We start from the raw sequence: 14361 nt of genomic DNA, 5'->3' as shown, positions 1-14361 counted from the left end.
CGATTTATGATAAAAACTCTCCAGAAATTGGTACAGAGCTAACTCATCTCAACACAATAAAGGCCATATATGACAAACCAAGAGCAAACATCATTCTCAATGGTGAAAAACTGAAAGCACTTCCTCTAATATCAGGAACAAGACAAGGATGTCCACTCTCACCACTATTATTCAACATAGTTTTGGAAGTCCTAGCCATGTCAATCAGAGAAGAAACAGAAATAAAAGGAATCCAAATTGGAAAAAAAGAAGTAAAACTGTCACTGTTTGCAGATGGCATGGTACTATACATAGAAAATCCTAAAGATGCCACCAGAAAACTACTAGAGCTAATCAATAAATTTGGTAAAGTTGCAGGACACAAAATTAATGCACAGAAATCTCTTGCATTCCTGTACACTAACAATGAAAAATCAGAATGAGAAAAAGAAATTAAGGAAACAATCCCATTAATCATCACAACAAAAAGAATAAAATACCTAAGGAGGCAAAAGATCTGTACTCAGAAAACTACAGAAGACTGATGAAAGAAATCAAAGATGACACAAACAGATGGAGAGATTACCATGTTCTTGGATTAGAAGAATCAATATTGTGAAAATGACTATACTACCCAAAGCAATCTACGGATTCAATGCAATCCCTATCAAATTAACAATGGCATTTTTCACAGAATTAGAACAAAAATTTTTACAATTTGTATGGAAACAATGAAAATACTTTGTATGATCCTACAGTGGTGGATAAATGTCATTATACATTTGTCCAAACCCAGAGAAGGTACAAAACCAAGAGTGAATTCTAGAGACTTGACTCAAGATGGCAGATGGCAGAGTAGGAGTATGCAGAACTCACCTTTCCCAATGAACACATCAAAAATACATCTATATATGGAACAATTCTCACTGAAAACTAACTGGAAACTGGCAGAAGGACCTCTGTACAACCAAGGCTGTAAGAAGGGTATATGTGGAATCAAGCAGGAAAGGAAGAGAAGTGATCAGTTTGGGACCTGTGCCCCTGGGAAGAAACTCAGAGGAAAAGAGAGATTACACAGTGGAGACCCTCCCTGAGGAATTAACAGTTCAAGCTACATTTCAGGCTTCCCAGCCCTGGGATTCAACAAAGGGAAGACAAGCCCTCTTGGTGGGTTGGGGGTCTGGTGGAACTAACAGAAGGGTTGATGGGAGGCCTGGATTCTGCTCATGAGGAGCACGAGAATGCTTGCTTGCTCCTGAAGCAGGGCAGATTGAAACTGTACTGCTGGCTGACTGGTTGCCTGTGACCACCCTGTTGCACGCCCCAGCCTGAGCGGAGCAAATGCTTCAGAACCATTCACCTTGTGTCGCAGCTCCACACTGGAGCAAGGGCTGCCATGACCCAGAAAAACACTTGGCTGTGAGTCACTGTAGTGGCTCAGATGCTAAGAGGTGTCTGAAGAGGGAGGGGGTAGCCATTACTGTCAATTGTGCAGGTGGAGCACCAGAGTAAGACCAGATCTCTGATGGCAGCCAGACTGCCACACTCCATGCCTCAACCCTCGCTAAATACCCACACTGGTCCCTCTTACTCCAGCACTGCTCCCCTCTGGGGGCTGGGGGTGCTGGTACTGGGAGGGGGAAGAGCACACACTTAAAGTGAACTGAGCCAGCTAAGACCTGACCCTCAGGGCTTCAGCCCCAGCAATTTTGGAGCTGACCCCACCCTCAATAGAATGGTGACAGCCACTGAACAGAGATGAAGCCCCACCTCACCCCTGGCTCTGGTCCTACCCCTCCTTCTCCAGCCCCATATCCTACCAAGGTAATAGCTGGCAGCAAATCCTGAGAAACGATATGACTTGTGTTCATGTCAAATCCAGCTCTCCCACCCATGCAACTGGGCACATGCAGACTCTATAGGGAAGCTCCCACATTAGGACATCCCTCCAAGACTGCCATAGGTAACTGTTTCACCTATTTACATAGAGACAGAGAAAGATAAGCAAAATGAAAAGACAGAGGAATTTGTCTTAATTGGAAGAGCAACAGAAAAGCCCTGAATAAAAGAACTAATGAAACAGAAATAAACAATTTACTAGATAAAGAATTCAAAGAGGTAGTAATAAGAATGCTAACTGAATTAGGGACAAGAATAGATGAATACAGTGAGAATTTTAACAAGGAACTAAAAAATATAAAAAAGAACCAGTCAGAATTGAACAATACAATAACAAATAAAAAACTCACTAGAAAGAATGAACAGCAGGCTTGGGAAGTTTTCAGCCATAATTTCATTCTACCAGGCCATCATTACCTACATACCAACCAACCAACGACAATACAAAAAAAGAAAACGATAGGCCAATGTCTTTGATGAATATAGATATAAAAATCCTCAACAAACTATTAGCAAATAGAATTCAACAATAAATAAAAAAGATCATACACCATGATCAAGTGGGAATTATTCCAGGAACAGAAGGATGGTTCAATATTCACAAATCAATCAATGTGATACACCACATTAACGAAAGGAAGGATAAAAATTACATGACCATTTCAATAGATGCAGACAAAGCATTTGACAAAATTCAGCATCCCTTCGTGATAAATACTCTCATCAAAGTGGGTATAGTGGAGGCATATCTTAACATAATAAAGGCCATTTATGACAAACTCTCAGCTAACTTCATACACAATGTTGAAAAGCTGAAAGCTTTTCCTCTAAAAATCAGAAACAAGAGAATGATGCCCATTCTCACCACTTCCATTTAACATATATTGGAAGTCTTAACCACAGCAGTCAGACAAGAAAAAAAAGGTGTCCAAATTAGAAGGGAAAGAAAACTGTCACTATTTGCAGATGACATAATGTCATGTGTAGACAACCCTAAAGTCTCCACAAAAAAAACTATTCAAACTAATAAATGTATTCAGTAAAGTTACAGGACACAAGATTAATATACAAAAATTTGTTGCATTTCTATATACTAATAATGAACTATCAGAAAGAGAACTTAAGGAAACAATTCAATTTACAATCACATCAAAGAGAATAAAATACCTAGGAATAAACTTAACCAAGGAGGTGAAAGACCTGTACTCTGAAAACTATAAAATTGATGAAGGAACTTGAAAATGAAACAAAGAAATGGGAAGACATCTTGTGTTCTTTGACTGGAAGAATTAATATTCTTAAAATGTCCATAAGACCCTGAATTCCCAAAGCAGTCTTGAGAGAAAATAATAAATCTGGAGGTATTATGGTCCCTGACTTCAGATTATACTACAAGGCTACTGTAATCAAAACAGCAGGATACTGGTGCAAAAACAGACACACAGATCAACAGAATAGAGAGCCCAGAAATAAACCCACACACTTATGGTCAATTAATCTATTACAGAGGAGGCAAGACTATACCATGGAGGAAAGACAGTCTCTTCAATAAATGGTGCTGGGAAAACTGGACACTGTATGTAAAAGGATGAGATTAGAACATTTCCTCACACTATATACAAAAATAAACTCAAAATGGATTAAAGACCTAAATGTAAGACCGAAACCATAAAACTCCTAGAAGAGAACACAGGCAGAACATCTTTGACATAAACCGTAGCAATATTTTTTTGGATCTGTCTCCTAAGGCAGAAGAAATAAAAGAAAAAAATGGGGTACCTGATTAAACTTAAAAGCTTTGGCACAGCAAAGGAAACCATCGACAAAATGAAAAGGCAACCTAGTGAATGGGAGAAAATATTTGCAAATGATATGACCAATAAGGGGTTAATATCCAAAATTTATAAACAGCTCATACAACTCAATTTCAAAAGAACAAAGAACCAATTAACAAATGGGCAGAAGACTTGAATAGACATTTTTCCAAAAAAGACATACAGGTGGCCAACAGGTACATGAAGAAATGTTCAACATCACTAATCATCAGAGAAATGCACATCAAACCCACAATGAGATATCACCTCACACCTGTCAAAATGGCTATCATCAAAAAGTCTACAAATAACAAATGTTGGTGAGGATGTGGAGAAAAGGGAACCCCACTGTTGGTATAAATACAAATTGGTGCAGCCACTATGGAAAACAGTATGGAGGCTCCTCAAAAAACTAAAAATAGAACTGCTATATGATCCAGCAATTCCACTCCTCCGTATATATCCAAAGAAAATGAAAACACTAATTCGAAGATATATACACCCCAATGTTTATAGCAGCATTATCTACAATTGCCAAACTATGGAAGCAACCTAAGTGCCCATCAACAAACTAATGGATAAAGAAGACATGTTATACATATACAATAGAATATTACTCAGCCATAAAAAAGGATGAAATTCTGCCATTTGCAGCAACATGGATGGACCTGGAGAGTATTATGTTTAGTGAAATAAGTCACACAGAGAAAAACAAATACTCTTATGTTATCACATATATGTGGAATCTAAAAAAATAAAACAATCAAACCCAAACAGACTCACAGATATAGAGAACAAACTAGTGGTTACCGGGGAGAGAGAGAAGGAGGGATTAAGAAATACAAACTACTAGTTATAAAATTAATATGCCACAAGGATATAATGTACAGCACAGAGAAATAAAGACATTATTTTGAAATAACTTAAAAAACAGTATAGTCTATAAAAATACTGAATCACTATGATGTACACCTGAAACTAATATTGTAAATTACATGTCCATTAAAAAATGGGGAAAAAAGTCAAACCAAAAAAAATCATTATGCTATACACCTTAAACTTATACAGTGCTGTACATCAATTATATCTCAATAAAATTGGAAGAGAAAAAAGAGTGAATTCTAATGTAAATTATGGACTTTGGGTGATTATAATATGTCAGTATAGACTTATCAATTGTAACAAGTATACCACTCTGTTGGGGGATGTTGATAACGGAGAAGGCTGTGCATGTGTGCAGTAGACCAGATAGGAGATATCTCTGCACCTTCCCTTCTATTTTGCTGTGAACCTAAAACTGCTCTACAAAAATAGTCTCTAATAAAAATAATACAAATATAAATGTGAAAAAATTAAATGATTAATTTTCTAAAAGACTGGATTAACAGTTAGTTAACAGAAGATCAACATACCTGAGAAGATCAATAACCATAGGATTAAAAGAGTAATGTTGTGAAACAACTATCATTAAAGAGGTTTCCAAGCCCAGATAGATCTATAAATTTTAAGTAGCATATAATTTCCATGGCATAGAAATTATTTTAGACCATAGATGAAAATGGGAGTTTCTCAAATGATTTCATGAAATTTAGATACCTTGATACCAAAATTTAACAAATACTGGAAAAAATAGACATTACAAAACAATCATACTTATTAATATATACGAAAAATACTATAAAGTACTAGCAAATAATATATCTGACTTGTATTTATGCAATGAATGCAGGTATGGTTTCTTACTAGGCATACTTAATGAATCACAGTATCACTAAGACATAGCAGAAAAAACAGCATAAAAATTTATATAGCTGCTCAAAAGGCATTTGATAAAATTCCACACCCATTCCAAACTTAAAAAAAATTCTGAAAGTTTTGAATAATAAGTTGCAAAAAGCAAACACAAAATTATTGGAAAGGAAATAAATTATCACTATTTATAGATAATGACTACTTAGAAAACTAGAGAATCATCTAAATAAATATGAGATGTACCAAGAGCTACTCTAGATGCTAGAAATAGAAGATATAGTAAGGAAAATTCCATTCCTTATAATATGAATATTAATGTTTTTCACATGTATGAAATCCCACTATACATACATAATTTATTATATATACATATGTAAATATATGTAAATAAAAATTAATGCAACAAATTAACAAGAAAAGAAGTGCAATGGCTATGTGAGAAAATCTTCAAAATTTTCCTAAAGGACATACAACCTTACTTTAATAAAAGTTCCTTGATAGGAAGAATAAATGTGGACAGAATTGCAAATTTTCCAAAATTTAACATATAAGTTCATTGAATTACGAAGTACAACTAGATTTTTTTCTTTATTTCAAGTAGCAATTCATTTATAAGGATAAATTGTAAAACTAAAAAAAGTCTGGGAAAAAAGGGTACCAGATCCCAAATATATTTTAAAAGAAACAATTATCAGAATATGTTACCATTGACGCATTATTCGGACAATGAATACAGAAGAACTGAGTTTCCCAAAATTGTTACATTTGGATGTGTATAGGAGTATGATGTTGAAGAGATACAGTCACCTTGTATTTAACATCAGTAATCCATATATGAAAATCAGATATTCTGTGTAAAAGACCTAACCAAGAATATTTAACTGCAATATTGGAAATAACTGCAATATTTCCAATACTTTAAATGGGAAAAAATTATAGTGCAATATACTTTACCGAAAACCCTCAACCAATTTCCTAAAACAAAACTACTACACAGTAAAACTATATTATGATATAAACTGCTTAAAACATTGATTCCCAATCACCAAAAAGATTTACGTGATTGATAACAAACCATTGCATCTTATTTAGTAATATGGCCTCTGAATTGCCTTTGAATTAATATTTAACTCCAGTAGAGGGTTAGGGGATGAGGCTCAAGAACAAAAAAGACCCTAGTTTTTTATAGTTAAAAAGTCCTTGCAAATATATGTGTGTATATATATACACACACATACACATAGACCAGATACATTAAAATTTAACATAGTGAATAAAATTATAAAAAGCAGAATAAAAGGTAAAAATGTATCTGACTCAACAGAAGAAACATTTTTTAAAAAATATAAAAGCACTGAAAGAAGCCATAAAGGTAATCATTCACATAATTGACTATGTTAAAAATGATAAACTTTTATGCATTAAAGCTCCATAAAGTCAGAGGCAAATCAGAGCCTGGAAAAATGTATTTGTTACATACATTACACATAAAGGGTTAACATTATATGTAAAGGATTTCTGGCAAACAATAAGTCAAAAATGAATAACTCAAAAGAAATTTGGACAAAAGACATGAACAGAACATTCACAAATAAAGACAAAAGGTAAATAAACATGTAAAAGTGTCCAAACTTATCCAAAACATAAGTTAAATCCAGACACCAATGTTTTCATCTATGAATCCTACAAACATGTAAAAACATGTTGGTATCCAGTGTTGATGTGACTAAGGGACAAACAGACTTCACATACTGGTTGAGAGGATGAACTGTTAAAATCTTTCTGGAGGGAAATTTGTCATTATTAGTCAAAAGCCTTAAAATCTGCATAATCTCTAATCTAAAATATGTTCCTCTGAAAACTTATCCTTTAAGGCTGTCTGGCAATATTTGACAAAAGCCTTAACAATGTACATAAACATCAACCTAAAAATTCTACTTACATAAATATACACTAAGATTCATGGACAAAGGTGTTGATCAAAGATTTCTAAATGTAAAAAAAACTGGAAATAAGCCAGTTTTCTAACAATAAGGAATTGATGAAATAAATTATGTTTCCCTGCTACATGCTCCTAAGGAACCTTTAAAAATCATGTTCTCAAAAGATATTTAAGGATTTTGGGGGAAAAGTTCTTTACAGCATGTTAAGTAAAATACCACCATATTGATTTATATAATGTTCCAATTTTGTAACACTTGTATATATATTAAACATATTTCTGTGTACCTGGGGAAATATATCTCCATATCAAGTTACATAGTTCTAAAAGCATAAAATGAGAAGGGAATATACCAAAATATTAACAATGTTCGTTTCTAGGTGGTAGCACTATAGTCAATTTTCAGTTTATTCTTTATACTGTTTGTATATGACTTTTATAATGCATAAACAATTGAATGATATAACATTAACCAAAAAAGCCTGCATGGTGAGCATGGATTTAGAACCAGGGGAATTATTTAAAAGATTCAAATTACTGTGACTTCCTTGGACATCTATCTTTTGTGACAGTATTGTTTCTATGCTGATATGGTCCTTTGTGACTGACATTTTTTTCTTGGGCTATACTAATGTATTGAGTTTACATTCATTTCTTTCTGGTTTTGGAGAATTTCTATCTCAGGACATGGAGAGACAGGGGTACAATTACCTAACTATAGCCGATTATGTTCCATAAACACGCTAACGTGGTCTGGGACTAGAGATAGTCCCAGACTATCTCTGGGACTAAAGTAGAGGGGATTTTGCTGTCTCCATGTAGACCCGAACTGCAGTCTTATATAAAACCCAATGGTAATAATCTTATTTTTACTTGATATTTTCTTATGAGTATAAAAAAAAGCTCAGTGATGTGTGCGATTTACATTAAATGTGTTCCAGTTAAACACGGTTGGTTTTTTTTGTTTGTTTTTTTCAGCTTTGCCACTTTCTCTGGTTCTTTTCTACATAGTGGCTCTATTCGATTTTGAAGCCCAGGCATTGGTTCCGCTCTAATTTCACTAGGACTTAATGATGCAGTCCCATCCCTTCCTTCACTGCCGTGAGCTTAGTTTTATCTATTACTGCTCTCTGTCATCTTCCCTGCTTGACGCTCTGAACACTTAGGACTGCAACACCTTTGTTAAAAGGCCCAACCGCCTAAGCCCTATATTTATATATGTGAAAACCTTAACTGTATTTTTGCCAACCAAAAGGTTTCTTTTCACCTAACCACCTCTCTAATGTTTCTTGGTTTTCTTCTCCTTGAGTGAAATTGTTTGAAGCTCTCTCCCTCCCACCTGATCAGTAGCTTAGCTGGGTGTTATGTAAAATGAAGTTTGCATTCGATTGTTTCCATAGCAACCATCACACATAGGATTAGATATAAAACTGTTTTCTGATATAACTGCTTTCTGATAAAGGGCTTAGAGTTGCCAAACTAAGCTTTCTAGAACAAAACTTTGAAAAACACATTTAAGCAGAATTTAGTAACGTTGTGAATTAAGTATAGTGAAAGTTCGCTGTCAAAATGCAAATAACTTTAAGGGTATCTGTATTTTACTACCGTAAACCTTTTAATCTAAGAAAGAGTCTATAGCTTAGCAGATGGCGTTGCCCCCTCCTTTACAGACAAGATTGAGGCCATCTACCATGAACTCCTAAAAATTGCCTTGCTTCCATTTTATATCTTCTAACTCTACCTATCCTTTCCTCTTCCCTCCTAGCTTGAAAGAAGTGTCCTTCCTAGGTGGTAACCTTTTTGCTGTGCTCTTGTTTGCATCTCTTCCTGTCTTTCTGGGACCTTATTTCATCAATCATCTCCATCTTCAGTATCTCCATTGATTCCTTCCCCTTAGTCGACAGACATACGCAAATCTTCCTCTATGCTGTAAAACTGTTCTTTATCCCTGCTTCTTTTTCAAGTTACAGTTCTTTTTTTAAATTTATTTTTATTGGAGTATAGTTGATTTACAACGTTGTGTTAGTTTCTGCTATACAGCAAAGTGAATCAGTTACAGATATGCGTATATCCACGCTTCTTTAGATTCTTTTCCCATATAGGTCATTACAGAGTATTGAGTAGAGTTCGCCGTGCTATACAGTAGGGTCCTACTGTACAGTTCTATCTTTCTAATCCTTCCATTTGTCATTTGCGGTCTCCATTTCCTCACCTCACGTCCCTCTAATAACTTGCAATCTAGTTTCTAACCTCACTGGTTTACTGGATTTACTCTCAACAGAAACGCTCTTCCAATTAATAAATCCAGCGACCTCTTCTCTGTCCTTTTTTGGCTTGACCTCTTGACAGTTGTCAGCATAAGATGGCTACCTCCATCTCTCCTGCTTCCGAGACACTTAACGCTCCTATTCTGCATCCTGACTGTATCTCTTCAGTGTTCTTGTATTTTTGCTTTTACTGTCCACTATTTTAGCAATATTATAGGCACTTCTTAAGGGGCTACCTTTTGCTGCCTCCTCTTCTCATTCCACAGCTTCTCTACATCTTTGTTCCTCCCATGGCTTCAAAACTGCCATAAACTATCTTCTTATCCTCGATCTCTCTGCTGAGTTTCAGGTCAGTATATTCAAATGCCAGGAAATAGATAGACCTATCTATGTATCCCAGAGGCTCCTCAAACTCAATATGTACATCTCTGAATTCATCTTCCACCCACCTACCCCATCCATCAAACTTGCTTCTCTTTCTTATTTTCCTTTTCTAATTCAGTGCCATTATCATCCTTCAGTCACTCAGGCTAAAAATCCTTGAGCTATCTTCAACTTTCCCTTGCCCGTACTCCTCCCCTTTCTACATCCAGTCAGTAAAAACAAAAAAAACAAAAAAAACAAAAAAACCATACTAATTCTACCATGGAAGCATGTCTCGCCTCTACCCTGTCCTTTCTACTTCCAATTAGGGAGCTCAGATCATTATCTCCTGCTTAGACTACTTAAAAATTGTCCTAACATTCCCTGTTCCCTGATTCTCTCCCTCCTGCAATACATCCTATAAACTCCATCCAGACTCGCCTAAAGCAAATTAATCAATCATTCATTCATACAAATTTTTATTGAGTGCCCATTATGTCCATTATTTATAAAACTGCACAACTCTCAGGGACATTATTTGCATTGTAGTGTATGTGAATGCCACCCACTGAAATTATGCAGGTTATAAACCTCAGGGCTATAGACAGCAGCTCTAATTATATTCTAGACACTACTCTGGTTACTAGGGGCACAGTAGTCAACTAAACCGAAAAGAATCCCTGCTCTCTTGGAGTTCTCAACCTACCGATGGGAAACAGACAATAATAAGCAAAGGTACAGACCTGATTGTGTCCATTCTAAGCTCAAAACCTTCAATATTTCCTCATTAAAAACAGAAAAAACCCCAACTCTTTATGATACTGGAGTTATTTCAGAGTCCAGCTCTGTTTCCTATCTTCTTTTTGTCTGAGGTTCCTTACAATCTAGCCATGCCAAACCACTTCAACCCATTCTTCAAAATATGCCTTGTACTACGCTGCTGTCTCTGTGTTCGTCCTGCCACCTTAAATATTCTTCTACTCCAACTCTACCTGTGTAAGTTCTAGCCATCTTAAAAGCCTATCTCTCAGTTTCCTGATCTGTAAAATGATGGTTTTCATACACACCTTGCAGAATTATAAAACATAAACATAACTCGTAGCAAGCATCTAGCAGGCACTCAATAAACGATAGCTATTAAAATGCTATGGACTGTGGGTTTAAATTACTCACTTTGCTATTTACTAACTATATAAACTCAGGTTCCTCCTATGTAAAATAGAGATAATAAAAACTAAGCCTCAGGGTTGTTCTGAGAATAGGGAAAGTTCAAGTACAGTGCCAGGCCCACAGGAGGGCCCGGAACGGATGTGAGTTCCTGCTTACCACACTCCGACTTCAATCATGGCCTGTATGTGCTCGCACACATGTGCATGCCACATTTGGGTCTATTTCTCCCACTAGATTATAGACTCCTTAAGCCAAATATTGTGTTTTCACTCACCCTTCTATTGCCCCCACTACTTTTCACAGTGCCTCCCAATTGGCTGTTACTTGCTACGTTTCCCTTCCTATCCCCAACTCCTCAACTCTTCCCTTTCTTTCCTCTTCTGAAATTACATAACAGGTCATATTATTTTTCTACAACACAATCTTCCTCATTGTGCCCTTGTCATATCTGTGCCACCATCTCTTTCTCCCCTCACCCCTACCAGGTAGCTTATGTTTGAGTAACAACATGATGCTTGAGTGATATATTATTCTCTGTGTCACCCAAGAGGAGTCTTAGAACTGGGACTTTTAAAGAGTAGGAGCGAAACATCTTGGTTAATTTGAATTAAATCCACTCTACCTGTACCATAAAAGCCTCTAATGAGAGCTTTAGCTTGGGTTAAACAGGGGAAGTACAAGTTTATTAGACATTATCCACAGAGTGTATTTGTATGGAAACAATCAATTGTTTGGGCCCACACATGCTGAGCATCTGTGTGATGAGTGACGCATTTCTTAACTTTCAGATATATTTCAACCACAAAAATGAACATTCATGCCAATTTTCCCAAGCAAGCCCCAGGTGATTCTTTCGACTTTGTCCATTGCATCTGTATTTTGATAAAGTGATATAACTTATTGCAATTTCATAAAGGTATTCTGAGAACAAATTCATCTTACCAAGATGTCAACTATAAGATAAGAAATCACAGTTAGAATGTGATTATGCTACAGTTTTCTTCTACTTTCTCCCCTGTGATCTTTGATCAGAATGTTTTGTATTAAATTCGCATCAGAAAGTCACAAAGGTGACAACTTCTCATTTGCGCTTTAAACCTAATATATAGCCATAAACTGCTTTGCTAAGTCACTTTACACAGATCCATTTAAAGTGCTAGCTCTGCACTGACAGATGTGCTGACTTCTGGTAAAAACTGCCCAATGTATTTTACTTCATGTTACTTGGTTTCATGTTGGATGATGAAAGTGTACCACTAATGCTTCTGCTTTTGTCAGCAACCAAGTTTTTCTTTATATCCATTTTCTCTTCTCATAATAAAAATCCAGAAATCAGTGTGATGTAAACAAAAATGGCCACACTAAGGATTCACAATAAAATAAAGAATATTAGAGGGTAGAAAGTGGCCCTGGGAATCCCACACCAAATTCTTTCCACTTGTCTTTATTCTATTAGATCTGTGCATAGGGACTTAATATATAGTCATAGACTGCTTTGCTAAGTGCAAAGCCCAAACTCCAAACAATTGGAGAACAGTTATATACCTAAATTATAATATGTGTATAAAATACTATGCAAACATTAAAAATGGCACATATCTCCATGGAAAAACGTTCAAAACACATTATATTTAAAAGGAGGAAATAAAACTGCACATATATATGTAACACACCACCTGAATGTCCCATTTTTTATGAATTTTTTTGCAGGGCAAGATGTATTTCCTCCTTACAACTGTCTTCCTGGAGATTATGAAAGCTGGAGGCTATAAAAGGGAACTTTTGTGACATAACTTGAAGCTGAAAAGAAGATAGTTTTTTTTTTTAAAAAGCATGATAAAGTGTAGGATATAATGCTGAGAGGAGACTACTTTTCCTACTGTAAAGGGCCTGGTTTTGTTTTTTCAAGCATTCACCTGCAGCACAGACATCAGTGAGAGCTTACTTTTGTCCCTTCCTCCCACCTCAAAGATCCAAAGCCCCCAGCTCTCCATCCAGTAGTTGAACTGAACAAAGGACACAAACTTACTGACAACTTCTACCATATGGCCCGACACAATAGGCAGGACTTTGTTTGGTTTTCAAATGATCGAGAAACGATGAGGGATGGAAGAAAATAGATAGAACTGAAGCACTGGCTACATGATGTACCCCAAAACGTTAGTATTAAGGCCCCACATCCATGAGGTTTGGGGACAAGTTGAATGGAACGAGAAAGCTATACCTGATGTCCACCACGTTGTAGATTCTGTGAGATATATCATACCATTTAAACCCAAGACAAAAAAAAATTATATATATGTGTGTGTATATTATATATATATGTATGTGTATATATATATATATGTGTATATATATATATATAAAACATTCTTCGGTATTCCAAACATTTTCTTGTTTTGCTGACTATTTTAACATGAACTGTCCCCATCCCTCCTTCCCTCATAGAGAACATAGGACCAGTTAATCACATTCGTAATTGCATCTTCCTAGCAAATGGGTACATTGAACATTTCTAGGAAAGACCTCATGATATTCTACTAGATAGCCTAATTCGTATATTACTGAGCTGCAAGGATGGAAAATGTGATAGTGGCATCTCGACTTATAGGCACAGAACCTAGAAGCCTTAAATCTGTTTAAAAACCATGAAACTGGAAACGTTCCAGATTGATACGCAGTGAATAATACATATAGTAACAGCTGCCATTTATTACTGAGCACCAGGTAAACCTCATACCCACTCTATGTGAACTATGTCCCAGCTGAGAAATGAAACAAGTTGAGAGAAGTTAAAAATTATTTTTTCCCAAGGTAGGTAGCAGAGTAACTGAGAGCCGGAAGTCAATCAGAGCTCTTATTCCAAAGTCAGTGCTCTTTCCACTGGGCTGAGCTGCTGCGTAAAAACCGTGGAGAGGGAGGGAGGGAGACGTAAGAGGGAAGAGATATGGGAACATATGTATATGTATAACTGATTCACTTTGTTATGAAGCAGAAACTAACACACCATTGTAAAGCAATTATACCCCAATAAAGATGTTAAAAAAAAAAAACCGTGGAGATATCTGTGGGAAGAAGTTAGAGAAGTGAGCCCTGTTCTCCAGAGACACTGAAGAAACATAAGAAGTTAGAAATTGGGAGGGAAGAGAGATAGGAGCATGGAAAGAGAAGCCAA

This window comes from Orcinus orca, chromosome X (genome assembly GCF_937001465.1).
Source record: "Orcinus orca chromosome X, mOrcOrc1.1, whole genome shotgun sequence".
Classification (NCBI taxonomy): Eukaryota; Metazoa; Chordata; class Mammalia; order Artiodactyla; family Delphinidae; genus Orcinus; species Orcinus orca.
This window is presented reverse-complemented; position numbering follows the sequence as displayed.